The 19472-nt window shown below is 43.4% G+C and overlaps 1 protein-coding gene across 2 annotated transcripts in view; it reads right to left on the bottom strand.

Annotated features, from left to right (window-relative positions):
* Window positions 1-7685, bottom strand: part of FRYL (FRY like transcription coactivator) — a 387869-nt gene extending 380184 nt beyond the window's left edge. The window contains exon 1 of one of the 2 annotated variants that reach the window (XM_037897819.2): window positions 7481-7685. The gene's annotated coding sequence lies outside the window, so the exon portion shown is untranslated. Of the gene's footprint in view, window positions 1-7454 lie in introns of both variants that reach the window. The other variant, XM_037897820.2, reaches the window with a different exon arrangement.
* Between the last annotated feature and the right edge of the window lie 11787 nt (window positions 7686-19472).

The following is a 19472-nucleotide window of genomic DNA, read 5'->3' as shown; positions in this document are numbered from 1 at the left end:
TTTTACCTCCATTCCCCAAACGTTTGCCAATATCTGCTAGAGTTTTATAAATTGAATATACACTTTGACTGAAGCAGACTGGTATAAAATACTACCATAATATCTAGTATAGAGAGACATAAGAAAAGTAATTCCATTGCTTTTCAGAACTGTTAACTAATACTTTTCTAAGGCCATTGGTATTATCTAGACAGCTGAAGGGGTGGCAGGCGGGGAATACTACTAGGTTACTTTTGGAACCCAGAGAGATACAGGACTGCCTTTTTGAAATGTCATGTCAGGTCTGTGCTTGCAAGATACATGCACAGACAATAAATCTGCCTTATTAGCCATTTTGACATGATTGGCTAGTCCGGGGTGACCAACCTGTGGCTCCGGAGCCACATGCGGCTCCTCAGAAGTTAATATACGGCTCCTTGTATAGGCACCGACTCCGGGACTGGAGTTACAGGAGCCAACTTTCCAACGTGCCAGGGGGTGCTCACTGCTCAACCTCTGGCTCTGCCATAGGCCCTGCCCCCACTCCACCCCTTCCCACCCCCTCCTCTGAGCCTGTCATACCCTCGCTCCCCCACCACCCGGAGCCTCCTGCATACCATGAAACAGCTGATCGGGAGGTGTGGAGAGGGAGGGGGAGGCGCTGACTGGTGGGGCTGCCAGTGGACGGGAGGTGCTGGGAGGGAGCTGATGGCGGGCTGCTGACTTATTACTGTGGCTCTTTGGCAATGTACACTGGTAAATTCTGGCTCCTTCTCAGGCTCAGGTTGGCCACCCCGGGCTAGTCTATGCATAAATCTCTTGTTGATGCAAAAGTCAAGAATAAGAGGTAGTTTCTGTGACTAACTGTGTCTCACAACTTGAACCCCTTACATTCAGGGCAGTATGGAACAGCCTGCAATTTGGCTGTTGGTGTTCTTCCCATTTTATTAACAGATCATGAATTTCAGAATTCAGCTCTTAACATGGTTTGGGAGTGGTTGGTTAGTTTGTTTTAAAAAGAAAAAACTTCATGAGCAGATTTGGTTTACTGACATTCCTATGGAACTCCTGCTAAAAATGAGTACCTCATTCAGCTTTTTTGTTGCTGTTACAAAGTTATAAATACATTCTATAAGGAACTGTGCTTTCTTATACATCACTGCCAAGATTTTCAAAATCAGGCACTTAAAGTTGCTTTTCAAAATCAACGAGCAACCAACAGCTCCCACTGAAGTCAGTAAAAGTACTGGGCATTTGACACTAAGTCAGGCCACTTATTCAGGCACCAGAGTATGGACTTAAAACTGCATGACTAAAGTTGGGTTTCTAATAGTCTCGAACCTTATGCATTTAATCTTTGATTATAAAAAGACAAATCTGTCACAAAAAATACTGAGATATGTATGAGTCTTTTTTTTTTTTTTTTTTTAATTAAAGGTATTGTTGGAGTGACAGCAGACCGCAGTAGGGTGAACAGAATTGCTTGAGTGGTTCTGCTCCCTTTTTTGAGGGATTCCAGTGAGAAGTACTGAGCAACTGCTATTTGTTCTCTCATGCAAGGCTCTACCGCAGTGGTGGGCAACCTGCGGCCCATCAGGGTAATCCACTGGTGGGCCACCAGACAGTTTGTTTGCATCTGCATGGCTGTCCACAGCTCCCAGTGACCGTGGTTCACCGTTCCTAGCCAATGGGAGCTGTGGGAAGTGGTGTGGGCCGCAGGAGCATGCTGCCCGCCGCTTCCCACAGCTCCCATTGGCCGAGAACGGCAAACTGCAGGCAGCCGTGCAAATGTAAACAAACTGTCTGGTGGACCACCAGCGGATTACCCTGATGGGCTGTGTGCAGGCCGCAGGTTGCCCACCACTTCTCTACTGGGTTCTATTCTGTCACCCCTCCTATTCAATCTCTTTTTAAGTCATTAGGGGAATTATGGATTGCAGTATAGGAAAGATACCCATCTCCATGTGTCCATCTATTCCAACCCAGCTGGTGCAGCAAAAAGACCAGATACGGTTGAGATAACGCTTACAGAATGGGGAAACAATCTAAAGAAATGGCAGAAACATGAGCATCCCAGCTGAGGAAATCTGACTACCATTTATTGCTTCCCCTTACAACTTTGGAAATGCAATGGAGTAGGGAGTGTCATGTTCAATATCAGCTGCCTCTGAACACTCAACAGCGCTCTGTGCAATTCAGCAGCACTCCAAGCAACTAAATTATTGTTTTATTTTTCAAGATAATCATATGTGCTTGGAAAGATTATGATCTTCTGGATGCAGATCTCAGCATAAATATCCATGCTTCTGTCATCTCAATACTGGATTACTGCAATGTGCTTTAAATGGAGCTACACCTTAAAACTAATATTGGATACTAATACCTCTGCTTGGTTTCTTCCCACAGGGAGCATGTTATACCCATGAGCCATGATCTGCACGGTTTACCAGTTGACTGCTGAATGAAATGTAAAGGTGCTGGTTTTGATCTATAAACCCATAAATGGTTTAATGGTTAGCTGACAGACTATTGTTTCTCCCCATGGAATACTACAGGAGCTGTAGTCAGTTTAATAACCCCCTGTGTTAAGCAGAAAAGAATACAACCAGTTTCCCTAAGTGACGGGTACACTGCTTTATAACTTGCTTTCCTTGAAGATCTACCAAAGCAAAGATCTAATAAGTAAAAAGTAGGGCTGTCAAGCGATTAAAAAAAAAGCAAACATGATTAATGGCGCAATTAATCGCACCGTTAAACAATAGAATACCATTTATTTGATTTTTTTTGGATGTTTTCTACATTTTCAAATATATTAATTTCAATTACAACACAGAATGCAAAGTGTACAGTGCTCACTTTATATTTTTAATTACAAGTATTTGAATTGTAAAAAAACAAAACAGTATTTTTCAATTCAGCTAGTACAAGTACTGTAGTGCAATCTCAATCATGAAAGTTGAAATTACAAATGTAGAATTACGTACAAAAAAACTGCATTCAAAAATAAAACAATGTAAAATTTTAGAGCCTGCCAGTCCACTCAGTCTTACTTCTTGTTCAGCCAATCACTAAGACAAACAAGTCCGTTTACATTTGCAGGAGATAATGCTTACCTGCTTCTTGTTTACAAGGTCACCTGAAAGTGAGAACAGGTGTTCGCATGGCACTGTGTAGCCGGTGTCGCAAGGTATTTACGTGCCAGATGTGCTAAAGATTCATACGTCCCTTCGTACTTCAACCACCATTCCAGTGGACATGCGTCCATGCTGATGACAGGTTCAGCTCAACAACAATCCAAAGCAGCGCGGACCGACGCATGTTCATTTTCATCATCCGAGTCAGATCCCACCAGCAGAAGGTTGATTTTCTGTTTTGGTGGTTCGGGTTCTGTAGTTTTGCATCAGAGTGTTGCTCTTTTAAGACTTCTGAAAGTATGCTCCACACCCTGTCCATCTCATACTTTGGAAGGCACTTCAGATTCTTAAATCTTGAGTCGGTTAGAAATCTCACACTGATTCCTTGTTTGCATTTTGTGAAATCTACAGAGAAAGTGTTCTTAAAATGAACATGTGCTGGGTCATCATCCGAGACTGCTATAACATGAAATATATGGCAGAATGCAGGTAAAACAATGCAGGAGACATACAATTCTCCCTCAAGGAGTTCAGTCACAAATGTAATTAATGCATTTTTTTTTTTTAACGAGCATCAGCAGCATGGAAGCATGTCATCTGGAATGATGGCTGAACCATGAAGGGCCATAAGATTTTTTTAGTGTATCTGGCACGTAAATACCTTGCAATGCTAGCTACTAAAGTGCCATGCAAATGCCCGTTCTCACTTTCTGGTGACATTGTAAATAAGAAGACGGCAGCATTATCTCCTGTAAATGTAAACAAACTTGTTTGTTCAGCCAGTCGCTGAGATAAGAAGTAGGACTAAGAGGACTTGTAGGCTCAGAAGGGTTACATTACACTAACAAAACAAAACAGTTATGTAACAAACAATCTACATTTGTAAGTTGTACTTTCACAACAAAGAGATTGCACTACAGTACTTGTATGAGGTGAATTGAAAAATATTATTTCTTTTATCATTTTACAGTGCAAATATTTGTAATTAAAAATAATATACACTTTGATTTCAATTACAACACAGAATATATATGAAAATGTAGAAAAACATCCAAAACATTTAATAAATTTTAATTGGTATTCTATTGTTTAACAGTGCAATTAAAATTGCGATTGATAGTGATTAATTTTTTTAATCACAATTAATTTTTTGAGTTAATCGCAATTTATCGACAGCCCTAGTAAAAAGACTACACCTACACAGAACATCTTACCCAGCATATTAGGAAAGTATAAATACTGATAGTTGCACATGGGCCATAATAGCAACTGCCTTGAGAATATTAATGAACATATACAGAAAAGTAAATTTAACACGAGCACACACAACTGTACCTATGTGTATGCTCATACTAAATTCAAGTTAAGAAAAGCTATCAAGATGCTCAGGCCCAACATTGGGTATTGCAATAAGTGTTATACCTCAATCAAAACAAGAGCTTTGAGTGGAGGCAATTTTAACATCACCCTGCACTGCTAGAAACGAATACACAACTGTGTTTTGCTACTGCAGGGAGACTCAGATTAATCTAATTTAGCTGTCCAAGATGACCAGAAACATAACGTTAGTCACCATAAGCAGTGCATAAAACTAGTTTCTTACAATAATTTCAAATTTTAAATCGCTAGGCAAGAACCAGGGGGGACGGGACACCAAGGGGGGAGAAAACAACTCTTAAAAGTTTTTTTTTAAAAAATAAACACCTGCAGCATGGGGACTGCCAATACACCTATCCACTATATCACCAAAGCAGTGTGCCTCCACCCTGCTCTCTGAGAGACCACTTGCAGAAGTAAGGAAATTAGTATTTACCCCTAAGAGACCTTGTCCTCACTTGCTTAGGCTACTAACCTGGAAGCCACTTAGTGGCAACTATGATAGTGGTTTGTGTGATGAGGACCACACATCCACTGGCAAGCTGACTCTCACTAGACGTCAAATGCCAATAACTTTTTATCACTATAAAGTGGTGTTGAATTAAACTCAAGCTTTCTCAGAGGGGAGGGGAAATTTGTTTCTGTCCTAAAATACCTTGCTTACTAACCAGCCGTGTAAGTTTTATCAAAATATTCTGTTTCCTTCCTGTAACAGCATGACAAGATAAGAATCAGTATGTGGTTTTCCAGCACTTGCTTTGTAGTTTTCCACAGAGATTTTAAAGTATTAAAGTTACAGTTTACACTCCCACTGATAGTGTAACACTGTAGCAAAAGTACTGAAAGAAGAATATATCGGGGAAATAATTCTTAAGAAGAATTGCAGCATAATTCCATTGCTTTAATCAATTTACAATAACTGCTAGTTTATTGTTGAATCCAGTACTCTGTATTCCCCTGTTCCTCACTCTCTCCCAGAACTGAATGGCTCTTCATTCTACCACCTCAAGAGCATTATGTACAGGACACCTACAGTAAACATTTCTATCTATCAATTAACTACTTTTTCAGTGTTTAGATAACTGCGTCCATGAACGTCTTATGAAAAATCATTTCCATTACACAACAGTAGAGTTTTGGAGAAGCATCTAAGATGGTAATTTGGTCCTGTCTTAGTTACCACTGATTAGACTCAACTTACAGAATTCTAACATGCTTGCTGCTATGGTTTACATTTTTTCTAGATGTCAGATATTGAATAGGCTCACACTCAGTTGATGCTCTTGCTGTCTGGTCTCGAGATTGATTTTTCAGTCCTTAGAACTGAATAAATAGATAGATTGTTGAGGAGAACAGTTTCCAGAAGCAACAGCTATCAGAACCCAGTTTCGGTGGTCATCACAGTATTCTGGAAGGCCTAATTAGTTTGTTTTATTAGGTCTTGACCCTGCTGCTGAGTCTATGGGCATTTTAGCTGAATATGTATTGGTGGCTCTAGCAGTATCATTTTGGGTAGCAGTGTATTTTAGATTTAATTTTTTTTAATAATTAAGAGAAGGAAATATGCATGCCCTGGATGGTTGATTATTATTTTGTTGTTTGTTCTGAATTCTGTGTTTTTAAAAATGTTACATTTGTCTAAGAGAGGCACCAGAACAGACGAATCGCCAAAAAATAAATAGATGAGCTGTCACAGGTACACCTGCACCACTGCAATTTCGACAACCTCTTTGAAAGAGTAGCAGATACAAATAAAAAAAAGCATGCATACTAATACAAGTTTAGAATCTTGACTATCAAATTGAATAGCTTTCATTAAATGGGACCTCCTACTACAGTTAAATGTGCAGAGGGAGTCTGAACTGGGCTTTGAAAGTGTCTCTCCCGCCCCCGAAGTCTGTCAAAACAAGCCATTTTTCGCAGTCTCAGTTTCACACTGGAAGTTGCACGCAGCCCCAGGCTAGAGCCAGCGGCCTCTCACACACCGCACCGAACGGAGGTAATTAACTTTGTTACCAAACCCTAGAGAGCGACCAGGAAACAATGTTTCACTCCCAGCGCACGGGCCTCCTCCTAGGTGCCCCTGAGGGGCTGGCACTGGCCGAGCGGGAGCCAGCCTGGCATGGGAATGGGGGTGTTCCGGGGGGTCCCAATAGCAGTTTCTCTCCGCTTTGCCCCACCTCTGCTGGGAACAGGCCCCGCCAGTGTGAGGAGCCCGCAAGGCGCTGAACCGCCGTCCGCTCCTGTGGGGCCAGGCGGAGGCCAGCAGCCCCGAACACAAGCCGCTCTGTGGGGGGATCCTACTGTGCCAGCGATACCAGCCAGCGAGCTCCCGCGCCGCCGCCAGGGACCACTGTCGCCTCTGGCTGCTCGCAGCCCAGACACAGAACCTGCTGATGTGCGAGGCAGCGATGCTCTGGGGAGCGCCCTGCTTGGGGGAGGCCGCGAGGGCAGCCACTTCTAGAGGCCGACGGTCACGGCTCTGCTATGACTACTAAGGGACGAGGGAGCGCAGAGCCCCACCCCGGCAGAGAACACCGGGTCCCCTCGCACCAGAGAAGAGCTTCGGCCCGGGGGAGAGGATCAGCCCCAAGGGGCGCCCCGCAACCCAGACTCCAAGCAGCCCGTTACAGACACAGATGGACCCACCGGGCGCAAGACGGGTTCAGGCTGCCCTGTTCCGGGGAGCGGGAGCTGGCGCGGCGCCCAGCCCGAAGGCACCGTTGGGTAACTTCCAACACAGCCGCCCCCAAGCTGTAAACAAAGCAGCGCGAGCCAGGGGCCGGGCCAGCTACAGAGACGCCGCGCGCGCGCCACCATCGCTTGCGCTGCCTGGTTTACAGCGCGTCGCGCGACGGCGGTTCCCCGACCCCTACCGTTCCATTTCCGTTGGGAGCAGGCGGCCTCCACGCTCCAATAATGAATGAGTCCCATATACCCACACCCCGGCGCCGAGTTACCTACCCCACCAATTAAAATGTTTCTCTCACCGCTACCTCCGCCACCGCTGAGAACTCCCGCACTCCACAGCACCACCGCCTCAACCTGCTACTACGGCCCCTTTAAGGGCTAGTCCGATAGGAACCGCTTAGTGAATTAAATCTCCATCGGCGTCTCCCCGGCTTTATCCCGATCGCTCCTTCCCCCCTCGATAACTCGACGGTCCGGCTCCTTCTTCCCGCCTCCTCTCCCTCCCCATTGGCAAGCGGCTCTCAAACAGGAACAAACACTAATTGGTGAAGATGGACGACATTCATCTGTCTCCGCCCTTATTGTTCATTTTGATTGGTTCATAGGTGTCAATCCCTCCCTGAGGCGGCCAATCGTCTCAACCAATCACTTCGCCATGTGGCGACTGTGCTCTTCCTATTGGCTACGTAGACCAGCTTCCTGCAGAGCTGAGTGGCCAAGACGGAAGTCGGTCCTAGATTCTGGACGGCCCATTATGGGAAGTTCTCCGAGAGCTCAGAGACCGCCCAGTCTTTGTGCATGGTGGGAGGAGGCTGGGAAATTAGCTTCTAAACTAAAATGAGTACCTAGCCCTTTAAATGTCTTCCAAAGTGTTAGGGACGCCGTAAAAAGTCTTTACACTTCCCTTGCGCGAAGGGACTGTGGTACAATTTCCATATGTGAAAAACGCACAAGAGCCATTCTGACCGCGAAACGGGTGGACAGAGTCCTCCCTTGAAGAAAGCCGGGCCTGTTCTGTATCCCCCGGGTATCAGCTCTAATCCCTTATCCCTCTCCAGGTATCTGGAGCCTATTTACCCCCAAATTTTAGAGTGGGGGTTCTGGATTGCTTACTCCGTCTCTCTCCTCGTTTCTCGTCCCGGATCCCGTTGATCCGCAGCTCTCTCTCAGGCGTGCAGACTGAATCTAAGCTGAGGGGTGCAGCAGCCCCAAGGAACCACTAGACCAAAAGTTCCAAAACCTGCTTGGCCATCTGGGATCAGTTTGAAATTGGATTCCATCTGGGGTTCAGACCTTTCAACCACCAGCCACACTCTGGGAACCATATACATGAATAAGAATAATAACTAATAATGAAAATGTCTAGATCTCTGAGATTCAAACTAAAACACTGCATTCTGGATGTTCACTGTCATGCGGAGTTTTGAGGAGGGGCATCAGAGTTGCTGCACTGAGTTTGAAAAGACCAAGATCATTTAGAAGTTTCAGTGCAACTAATGAGTTATATTGGTGGTCAAATATGTCATTTTACCTGAAGAAACTTGTTCCATAATTAGATTTTCTTTCCCTCTTCATAAATTTGGATTTAAAAAAATTGGGATTAGCAGAACCATTGCTTAAAATCTCAATTTCACCCATAGAAAAATTAATAACATATTTCCTCTCCCTAAAGTAAAATGAGCAAATATTTGCCTCTTTTCCAGTTTCATGTCAAATGTGCAGATACTTTTTGCCAGAAATTATTCACCTTTTCTTACCACAGCAAACCACTGAATTTCACTCAACATAACTACTGAAGCTCTGAATTTTGGGAGACATCATAGTGAGGGACACAAGACCCATTTTAAACTGTTTATCTTTACTTTTTCCATGAAGGCTTTCACAACACAGGGAAAGGGAAAGAATTTTGCTGTTGTTACCGCTTTAATTACAACTTTGATACTTTTCATGACCCTTACAAAAACAAATTCTAAGATCTCTTTGTAATGAAGATGTGACACACACACATAGAAAGACTAGACAGACACTGAATTTTATATCCTGGCAGCAGTAGATGCAGGCATCGTAAGGTCTAAGGGGGTCAGGATTTCAAAAATTTAATACATCTGTTACATTAATATATCAATATAGAGTTACAGGCCTTTGGGAAGATGAGGATAGTAAAAAACAGAACAAAAATTAAGAATATAAATCTTAGTTGCAGGGAAATTTACTGCCAAAACAATAAAAATCTTCTCACTGTGTGGAAGTGCGGCAATTTTACTGGAAATAAAAAGAGCCGAAAGGAAAAAATATGCTAGATACCATACAAAATAAAGAGGATTGTAAAAAAGCCTCAGGAAGAAGAGTCCCAGATTCATTGACTTTCTCATTGTCATTCAATTATATAAACACTGATTGTGCAAACACTTATGCAGGAATAGATTTATTTTACCACAGTGAGCTATGCCATTGGAATCAATACATTGTATAGGCACCATCCATATTGTAGACAGCAATTGTCCACCGTTATCAAGATGATGATGGGAAGCCCCAGTTATCTTATATTTACACTTTACAACAAAGTTTGCTACACCATTTGATGCTCATTGTTTGGTCTGTAAGTGTTCTAGAATCCATACACTCTTTTGATAAAAAAACTTACATAGTCTTCCAGAAGCTGTGACAGAAAGGAAAACAGGAAGGGATCAGATACCTGATGTGCCAGTGGCTGTGAAGCATTCAAGTAAACTGTTTCCAATAAGATGTTGGGACTTTTTAGGTGGAAGAAAAGATGTTAATCTGTTGTATTACTCCTTCTATTTTCAAATGTTGTATTGCACCCTAAGTGTTTTGGTAGTAGGACACCTAACCAATATTTATTATTCTGAGGCAACATAATCTACTGAATTAAATATTGGACTGGGAGTCAGTAAACTAGGGTTCACTGCTACTGATATGCTGTATGGTCTTGAGGAAGTTGCTTAGGCTAATTTTTTCTAATGTGACTTCTGATTTTGAGAGCCCAATTTGAGACACCTTGAAGTTGGTTTTCACAACTGAATGACGTCAAAGAAACTGATGGGGCTCATCACCAATGAAAATCAGGCCCTAGGTATTTCAAGTTGAATACTCACACTAAATTTTTTTAAGTACATCAGAATCAGGAAGCCTGCCAAATCATTAGTGGGGCCCCTGAATTATTGAGGTGCTAAGGAGCACTCAGGGAAGACAAAGCCATTGCAGAGGAGCTAAATGAATTCTTTGCATCAGTCTTCACCGCAGAGGACATGAGGGAGATTCCCACACCTAAGCATTTCTTTTTAGGTGACAAATCTGAGGAACTGTCCCAGATTGATTTTGGGTTTCAGAGTAGCAGCCGTGTTAGTCTGTATCCTCAAAAAGAAAAGGTGTACTCGTGGCACCTTACGAGTACTCCTTTTCTTTTTCCCACATTGAGGTATCAATTGAGAAGGTTTTGGCACAAATTGATAAATTAAACAGTAGTAAGTCATCAAGACTCAATGGTATTCACCCAAGAGTTCTGAAGGAACTCAAATATGGAATTGCAGAACTACTAACTGTGGTCTGTAACATATCACTTAAATCACCCTCTGTGCCAAATGACTGGCAGATAGCTAATGTCATACCAATTTTTTTAAAAGGTTCCAGAGGCAATCCTGCTCAATTACAGGACAGTAAGCCTCACTTCAGTACCAGGCAAAGTGGTTGACACTATAGTAAAGAACAAAATTATCAGACACATAGATGAACATGATTTGTTGGGGAAGAGTCAATATGGCTTTTTTAAAGGGAAATCATGCCTCACCAATCTATTAAAATTCGGGTCAACAAACACGTGGACAAGGATGATGCAGTGAATGTAGTGTATTTGGACTTTCAGAAACCCTTTGACAAGATCCCCCACCAAAGGCTCTTAAGCAAATTAAGGAGTCATGGGATGAGATGGGGGAAGGTCCTCTCATGCATCAGTAACTACTTAAAAGATAGGAAACAAAGGGTAGAAATAAACAGTTTTCACAGTGAAAGAGGTAAAGAGTGGGGTCCTCCAAGGATCTGTAATGGGAGATGTGCTGTTCATCATATTCATAAAAGATCTGGAAAAAGGAGTAAACAGTAAGGTGGCAAAGTTTGCAGACAATACTACATTATTCAAGATAGTTCAAAGCAGACTGCAGAGAGTTACAAAGGGATCTCACAAAACTGGGTGACTTGGTAACAAAATGGCAGATAAAATTCAGTGTTGATAAATGCAAAGTAATGCCCATGGGAAAATATAATCCCAACTATACATACAAAATGAAGGGGTCTAAACTAGCTCTTACCACTCAAGAAAGATCTTGGAGTCATCATAATTCTCTGAAAACATCTGCTTAGTGTACAGTGGCAGTCAAAAAAGCTAACAGGATATTAAGAACTATTAGGAAAGGAATAGATAATAAGACAGAAAATATCTTAACGCCACTATATAAAGCCATTGTACACTCACACCTTGAGCACTTGTGCAGTTCTGGTTGCCCCATCTCAAAAAAAGATATATTAGAATTGGAAAAGGTACAGAGAAGGGCAACAAAAATGATTAGGGGTATGGAACAGGTTCCATACAAGGAGAGATTAAAAAGACTGGGACTGTTCAGCTTGGAAAAGAGATCACTGAGGGGAGATAAGATAGAGGTCTACATAATCACAAATGCTGTGGAGAAAATGAATAAGGAAGTGTTATTTATCCCTTCACATAACACAAGAACCAGGGATCACCAAATTAAATTAATAGGCAGCAGGCCCAAAATAAAATAATAAGGAAATTCTTTTTCACAAAATGCAGTCAACCTGTGGAATTTGTTGCCGGGGGATACTGTGAACTCCAAAAGTATAACTGAGTTCACAAAAGAATTAGATACATTCATGGAGGATAGGGTTAGGGATAGGATGATGGTTAATTAGTTAAATTGTAGAGTACTTTGAACATGTAAAGTATATAAAAGTAATAATTATTAAGAAGTTATTAATGTGAGTGACCAAGTCCTTACTAATTGAGGCTTTGAGCAACAACTAAGGCTGCCTCTCTGGCTTCTTACTGATGTGCCATACCTCCTTAGGGCAGTGATTGATTCTTTGCTTGCCTGCCTATTGTAGTAGTTATAATATAGATTCATAGATTTGAAGGCCAGACGGGACACTTTGATCATTTAGCCTACCCTCCTGTATAACACAGATCACAGAACTTCCCCCAAAATAATTCCTAGAGCATATCTTTTAGAAAAAAAACATTCTTGATTTTAAAATATCCAGTGATAGAGAATCCACCATGACCCTTGGTAAATTGTTCCAATGGTTAATTACCCTTGCTGTTAAAAATTTACACCTTATTTCCAGTCTGAATTTTGTCTAGCTTTGACTTCCAGCCATTGGATGATGCTATACCTTACTTTCTTTCGTAGGCTGAAGAGCTTCTTTTATGTACAAAGCAATGTGTTTTTTCCACTTTAGGGATGGACTCATCATTCAACTGCATTCCTGTTAACCCATTAAGTATTATTAATAATAATTGTTAGCATTATTAGGACGCCATTTTGCTAGGCATTGTATAAACAGAACAAAAAGTTGGTCCCTACCTGTGACAGGGTAGTCTGCCCCCTTAAGACTATATGGCACTTAGAGGTCCCGGTATAGTAATGTAATGTAGAGTGATCCTTTAAGATTTTGGGAAGTCTGACATATACAAGGACCTAGGAGATGTTCGTAGGGAGGAAGCAGTCCCAGAAATAAGTAATGTTTGAAAGAAACCCTGTTACTGTTTCTTAAAGGGACCAGGAGCCTTGCAAGGCTGCCCTCTCTCCCACCCAGTTGGGATGAGCTTTACAAAATGGTCCAGGCATCATACATGCTGCTTCATCATTCATAGCAGAAGGCTTGCCTGGTAGATTCTCTGAGTTTGTGGATTAATTGAGAAAAAGGGATCAGCTGGAAGGAGAACCTGGTTAAGGCCCTACAACTGGCCTAAATTAAAACCTAGGTGCCAGGAGGAGACCTTCACATCTGTGAAGAATTATTCTACTGCACTAATTTTTTTTAAACAAAGAACATCATATTAGAGAGATGATGAGTCTGAAAGTCTATCTTGCATCTTATGGAATTTCCACATTTTCCTGTCCATTTGTCAGTACTGTACTAGCTGATCTTGCTACTATTTTTATTAATAGTTGCAAATTCTGACACAGATAAACTATTTCAGCACAGTGAGCCAAGAGTGAGTTATTTATAAAATTAATAACCTGTCTGTTCATTCCCTTTGGGGCACCTGCCATTGGCCACTGTCAGAGGACAGGATACTGGGCTTGGTGGACCTTTGGTCTGACCCAGTATGGCCGTTCTTATTGTCTGATAAAAGAACGCTTTAAATGGTGATTGCAAAGACTAAAGGATAATCAGCATACCACAAAGTTAAGGCTGGGTAGGTAGCACAAGTCCTGGAGGGCAAGGTGGTGGGGGAGACTAGTGAAAGAAGGATTATATGGTAGGGGTGAACTGGTTCTCCTTAAGCGTTCACTTCAAGACATTCTAACGCTTGGGTTTTAAGTGCAGAATTCAGGTACAGTAAGTGTAATAATTTGGTGGTTAGGTGGATTCCAATGAAACACTTCTATTGTAAACTATTTGTTAATTATGAGTTTAGTTTAGGAAATTTCCAGGTTTTTTTTTTCAAATGCATACCAAAGGTTTAAACAGGGTTGGCATATAAAACCCACGGGAGGGGTGTCGTGCTCCAAAATATCTTATGAGGCCTATAATATGTTTCCTCTTGCAGACTTTAGGAAGTCTGTTGGAGGCTGGGATGGGGGAAACATCTCAGTGAGATTGTCACATTCCCCTTGTGTTATCTGGACTGGTGATCTGCTAGGTCACGCCAATCCTTGACTCTGGAAGCCAGCCTTACCCTGCTCTGCTGTGAGAACCCCCACTCCTGGGCTGTTCACACACAGCCTCTGGCATGTAAGCTGCTTGGATTGTGCAACCGAATGACACTAGCCAATATCTCCAGTCCCAGACACAACCCTACGAGCCTCCATCTTGCAGCGTCCAGATATGCCTGCTGGATGCTGCAAACTTATATCAGTTTGTCAATTTAACAAAGAAATGGATATGCACCAGGCTTGTTATCCCAAAGGAAGTCTCTGACATGCTTCAAACCAAACACATTGCTTCAGGTAGAATAAAAAACCAAATTTATTAACTACAAAGATAGATTTTAAGTGATTATAAGTCAAAGCACAACAAGTCAGATTTGGTCAAATGAAATAAAAGCAAAACACATTCTAAGCTGATCTTACAAACTTAGATGCTTCTCACCACAGGCTGGCTGGTTGCCCTTCAGCTAGGCTCTCCCCTTTGATCAGCTCTTCAATCCCTTGGTAGTGATGTCTATAGATGGAGGTGAAAGAGAGAGGAAGAGCATGGCAAACGTCTCTCCCTTTTAACATGTTCTTTCTTCCCTCTTGGCTTTGCCCCCCCCACTTCAGAGTCAGGTGAGCATTACCTCATCGTAGTCCCAAACTGACCAAAGGAAGGGGGGTGACTCACTCGAGAGTCCAACAGATCCTTTGTTGCTGCCTAGGCCAGTGTCCTTTGTTTCTGTGAGACTAGGCTGGGTTTGCCCCATACATGCCCTGATAAAGTGTGAACTGCCCCTCTGCTCTTGGAGAGTTTTTGCCTGGGCTTGTTTTAAGCGATGATGACACATTTTCAGCCTCATAACTATATGCATGAAATTACAACGAATAACATTACTATAACAACAATGCTCAGTGCATCATGAGCCTTCTGAAGACACTGGACATGACAAACTTTGCATTGGATACCACACAATCATATTACGAGGATGAACAGAGGGGTGCAGGGTATTCCCCCGAAGTACAGAACGTCACACCTCTCCTCTTAGTTTACTGCAAGAGGGTTAGTCACTGACTAGTTCAAAGGCAGTTTGTGTTATAGTTCTTTTGGCATCCAGCCATCAAAGTCATGAGGTGGTGTGCCTCAGTTTCCCCATTCACAGCAAATCAGGTTTCTCTGCTGTGGTAAGCTTTAAACCAGTTTACAGGTATTAATTGAAAAGTAGCATTTTCATAAGGTTTAATATCCATGTCAAAGTTCTTAACCCAAAAACTTAACATTGATACCAAAATTTTTATCTCAGATGTGCGTTTACAAATATCTTTAAGATACCACACCCTCTGTTCAGATATTCTAGTTTGAGGTTAGTTTGTTCATTACCCATGGTGTCCTTTGACTCTCTCCCATGTAATCAGTCACTGGCTTTTCTTTCCCTCCAGTGTTCTGCTCTGTGTGGGCTCTTAATTTAACCATGTTTCTGGAATTTTGGTGCCTCAGGGTCTGGCAAGATAGGTGTTCAGGGGGATCCTGCACATTGGCTGGCCCTTTGGGGAGCGGTCTCCCAACCCTGGGACTATACATATGTAGAAAATCCAGCTCCCCTTTTGGGGTTACCCTGTGTTTCCCCCTCCCAGCACTGAGTCCTTCCCTGCCCCCTAGAGGGCTGTGATCCGTGCTCTCTGGGCTAGGTGTGTTTACCCTTTGATCAGATTCACCTTTTCCCAGCAGCTTTTCCATAACAGCTCCCTGTCTCTTACTAGCCTGGTGGAAAACACCCCCTTCTCTGTCAGTTGGGTCATTTGTGTTCTCACAAACTACCACCTGGCATTTCCTGGTCTCAACTCCTCTGCTGTCACAGGTGTTGGAGCTGCATCTTGATGTAAAGAGACACAGTTACATGCCAAAAACTTGTCAGAAATAGCAACCTGAAAAACTGGGACCTGGATTGGGATACCCTCTGCCACACCTTTCTCTGTGCCTGAAAAGTCAGCTGTGTGACTCCTCCCCTCCTGGAGGTCAATTACATGGTTTCTTCTCAAAACCTGAGTCACAGGCTGAGCACCTGGGTGCACAGATGCTGACCCAGCCATCCTCCAAGTGTCCTGGGCATCCTGCTCCAAGTGACTAGTGAGGAGACATTCCTGTACCCCCACTATTCCTTCCCCAGTTTCCTCCTCTAGGCCCCCTCCTAAGACACATTTCTCTCTGCTCCCTAGGAAGGGTCCCTTGTTCATCTGCAAAACTCTGCCAGCTAACAACTGGGACAGTTTCCTTAATCACTGACAATACCACTCCTGCCCCTGCGCCTGAGGGCATATTGCCTTCTGCTGGAAAGGAGCTAGTCTCAGGTCCTCCCATACTTGGAAGCACACTGCTTCCCTGTGTTACAGAGTTGCAGGAATCCTCACCCACCTCAGTGGTTTCTGAAATCCCCTGCCCCTTTTCTGGGCTCTCCACTGGGACACATTTCTCTATGCTCCCTAGAGCCAGGTTTATCTCTGGTTCACCAGCAACCTGCTGTGGCTAAAAACCTGGACAGTTCTCTCCCTGGCAGGCGTTATACCCCCATCGCTTCCTGATGTGGTGTTGCCTCCAGCTGCAGTGCAGGAGTTGGTCTCAACCACACTCCCACCTGGAAGCATGTGGCTTCACCTGCTGCAGAAGAATCAAGGAAACTCTCTCCCATTTTCTCAGCAGTTCCTGAGACCTTACCCTTTCCCTCAGGGGTCCCAGCATAAAACTCCCTCCTGCTGCAGGCAAATACTTTAACCTGAGCTACATGGAAAAAATCATTACCAAGGAGCAGGTCAACTAGGTGGTGTTTTATTACCCACACAGTCAAAACACTTTCCAAACCACATGGATTTTAGCTAGTGGTACCAGGAATCTGCTTTCGCCCACCCCCATAATCTCTGTTAATATGGGCTGGGTGATGTGGGACTGACAGGGCCAGGATTAATTGATGGGGCCTGGGAGGCAGAACACTGACGTTAAGATACTACAAAATGCAAAATTAATTGATATGGGGCTGGAGGGGCACAATTAATTAGCCAGAGGTTTGGAAGAAACTGGAGCCTTTTGTATCACTAGGCAGTACTCTGTGCAAATTTGTGTAACTATGCAAATTAACAATCTATTTCTTTGTCACAAGATGTTGACACTTATGAATTCTTGCCCCTAGATGCCCCCTTCCCTATTCCATCCTCCCTGCTCATTTCAGGAGTCCCAAGTACTCCAGAATCTCTCTCTTCTACTGATTTCCCTGCATACCTCTCCACTCACCTGATGTAACCAAATGTACCCTTCCACCACCATCCATCTCATTTTAGTGACCCTGCCACGCTAACATTTCCAAAACGCATTTCCCACACTGTTTATTTAATGGACCTCCACTCTACAGATTTCAGGGCTCCCTGATGCCTGCCATTTCCCTCCTCCACGCAGAGGCTTAAAAGTCTCCTCACCTAAATTTGAGGGCTAAGAAACAATGATTTGCCCCCTCCAGCAACGGTATGAGGGAGTAGTGCATTCCAGGTGAGTGGCAACAGCTCAGCAGCATATGGTGAATTAAACCAGTAGCATTGTCTTCAATGTGGAAGCTATTACAGCAAGCACCATACTAGCAGATAAAACCATAAAGTGTCCTTTTTAAAGTTATTCCTGTTCATTGATAAACTGCTTTCACCTATAATAGTTAGTTCTCTGAGGTTCCTGTTTTACTGTTAGCAGAATGCAAACCTAGCATGCCCATCATAATCCTCCTTCTCCAACACAGCCCCCTAACTTCCAAATTCTCCATACTCAAACTATCCCAGTGGTGCTGCTCTGAGTCCCCACCTGGACTCTTGTGTGTAACTAACTAACAAAACTTGAGCCTAATTTAGTGGCATCCTTTCCTTTTAGCCAGCTCTTGCAAACAATCTTTTACTTAATAGATGTGTTTATTGGTAACCTGCCTCATGCCTGGAGTTTCTAAAGCTAAATACAGTACACAGGACATGTTACTGTATATTTAAAATGTTTGGCATATGGCTCATACAGTAACACCTGACAGACAGTGAGTCAGTTACAATACCAAAAATATATTACCATTTAAAAAAATAAATGGTGTAAGAATTACCTCTTGAGAATTCTGTAGCTATGAATACTCCTGAATTTATTAGAGAATGCAATTTTCCTGTAAGCAAGCAGGCAGATAAAGCACAGGAAGGAAACACATTGTGCATTGAAAGGAATGACTGGGACCTTGAATGTCAATTTTAGTAATTCCCCTTGTTAACACTCCATCCATAGAAATGACTAATTCCCACCTTGGAGGGCTATAATTTCTATTTGTCTGCAGATAGACCATGACCCATTTAAGTTTGGAAGTTTTTCTTTGCAGCCAGAGTGCCACAACAGGCTTTCTTTTTAGGTCATTTGTTCCCAAACTGGGGGGTGTGCCCCCCTGGGGGGGCATGAGGCTGCCAGGCCCTTGAGTTCCCAGCCAGGGAGGTTAGGCCCCAGCCCCTCCCCTCCCCTGAAGGTACACTGCCACGCGGGCAGCACGGCTTGCGACTGCCCACCTCCCAGGCTTTCCAATAAGCCAGTCCTGCCGCTCTGAGCAGTAAGGGGGTGGGGAGCAGGGGGGGCTGGATAAGGAGCAGGAGGTCCTGGGGGCGGGGCAGTCAGGGGACAGGGAGCAGTTGGATGGGGCGGAGGTTCTGGGGGGGCAGTCAGGAGACAGGGAGCAGGGGAGGATTGGATAGGTGTGGGAGTCCCAGGGGGACCTGTCAGGGGGTGTGGGTGTGGATAGGGGTCAGGGCAGTCAGGAGACAGGGAGCAGGGGGAATTGGATAGGGGTTGGGGTCCCGCGAGGGGGCGGTCAAGGGACAAGGAGCAGGGGGGTTGGATGATGGTAAAGGAGAGGTGGGGGCATGAGGGTTTATCGAAAATTAAAAAGGGGGCACGATGCCAAAAAGTTTGGGAACCACTGTTTTAGGTGAAAGGCAATCAGTTTCTGTAGAAACTGACAAGTCGATGAGAAAAGCACTGGTACAGCGTACAAGCCACTATTGTCACTGCCCAGCACCAGCTCGATCTTGTACGCAGATGTTCCACAAGCACAACTGGTTAAGTAAGACGTAGACACAGCGAGTTATGCGAGCATACATCACATGTATGAGCGTGCGTTGTTCCTCTCTTCATTGTTTCCAGGGCTGGATTACCCAATAGGCAGACTAAGCACGTGCTTAGGGCACCAGCAAAGCAGGGGGCTCAAAAAAAATATTTAAAAAAAAATTGATATTTGATATTTCAAAAAAAGCATCTAAGTAGTTATCATGGGAAAAATCAGAACTTTGTTAGACTTCCTTACACTCCACTACACACTCTTCCCCTGTTTTTTCTCTTCTCTTTTTA

The sequence above is a fragment of the Chelonia mydas genome, chromosome 4 (genome assembly GCF_015237465.2).
Source record: "Chelonia mydas isolate rCheMyd1 chromosome 4, rCheMyd1.pri.v2, whole genome shotgun sequence".
Classification (NCBI taxonomy): Eukaryota; Metazoa; Chordata; order Testudines; family Cheloniidae; genus Chelonia; species Chelonia mydas.
Note: the sequence above shows the minus strand (reverse complement) of the source record. Positions and strands in the feature narration are given on the sequence as shown.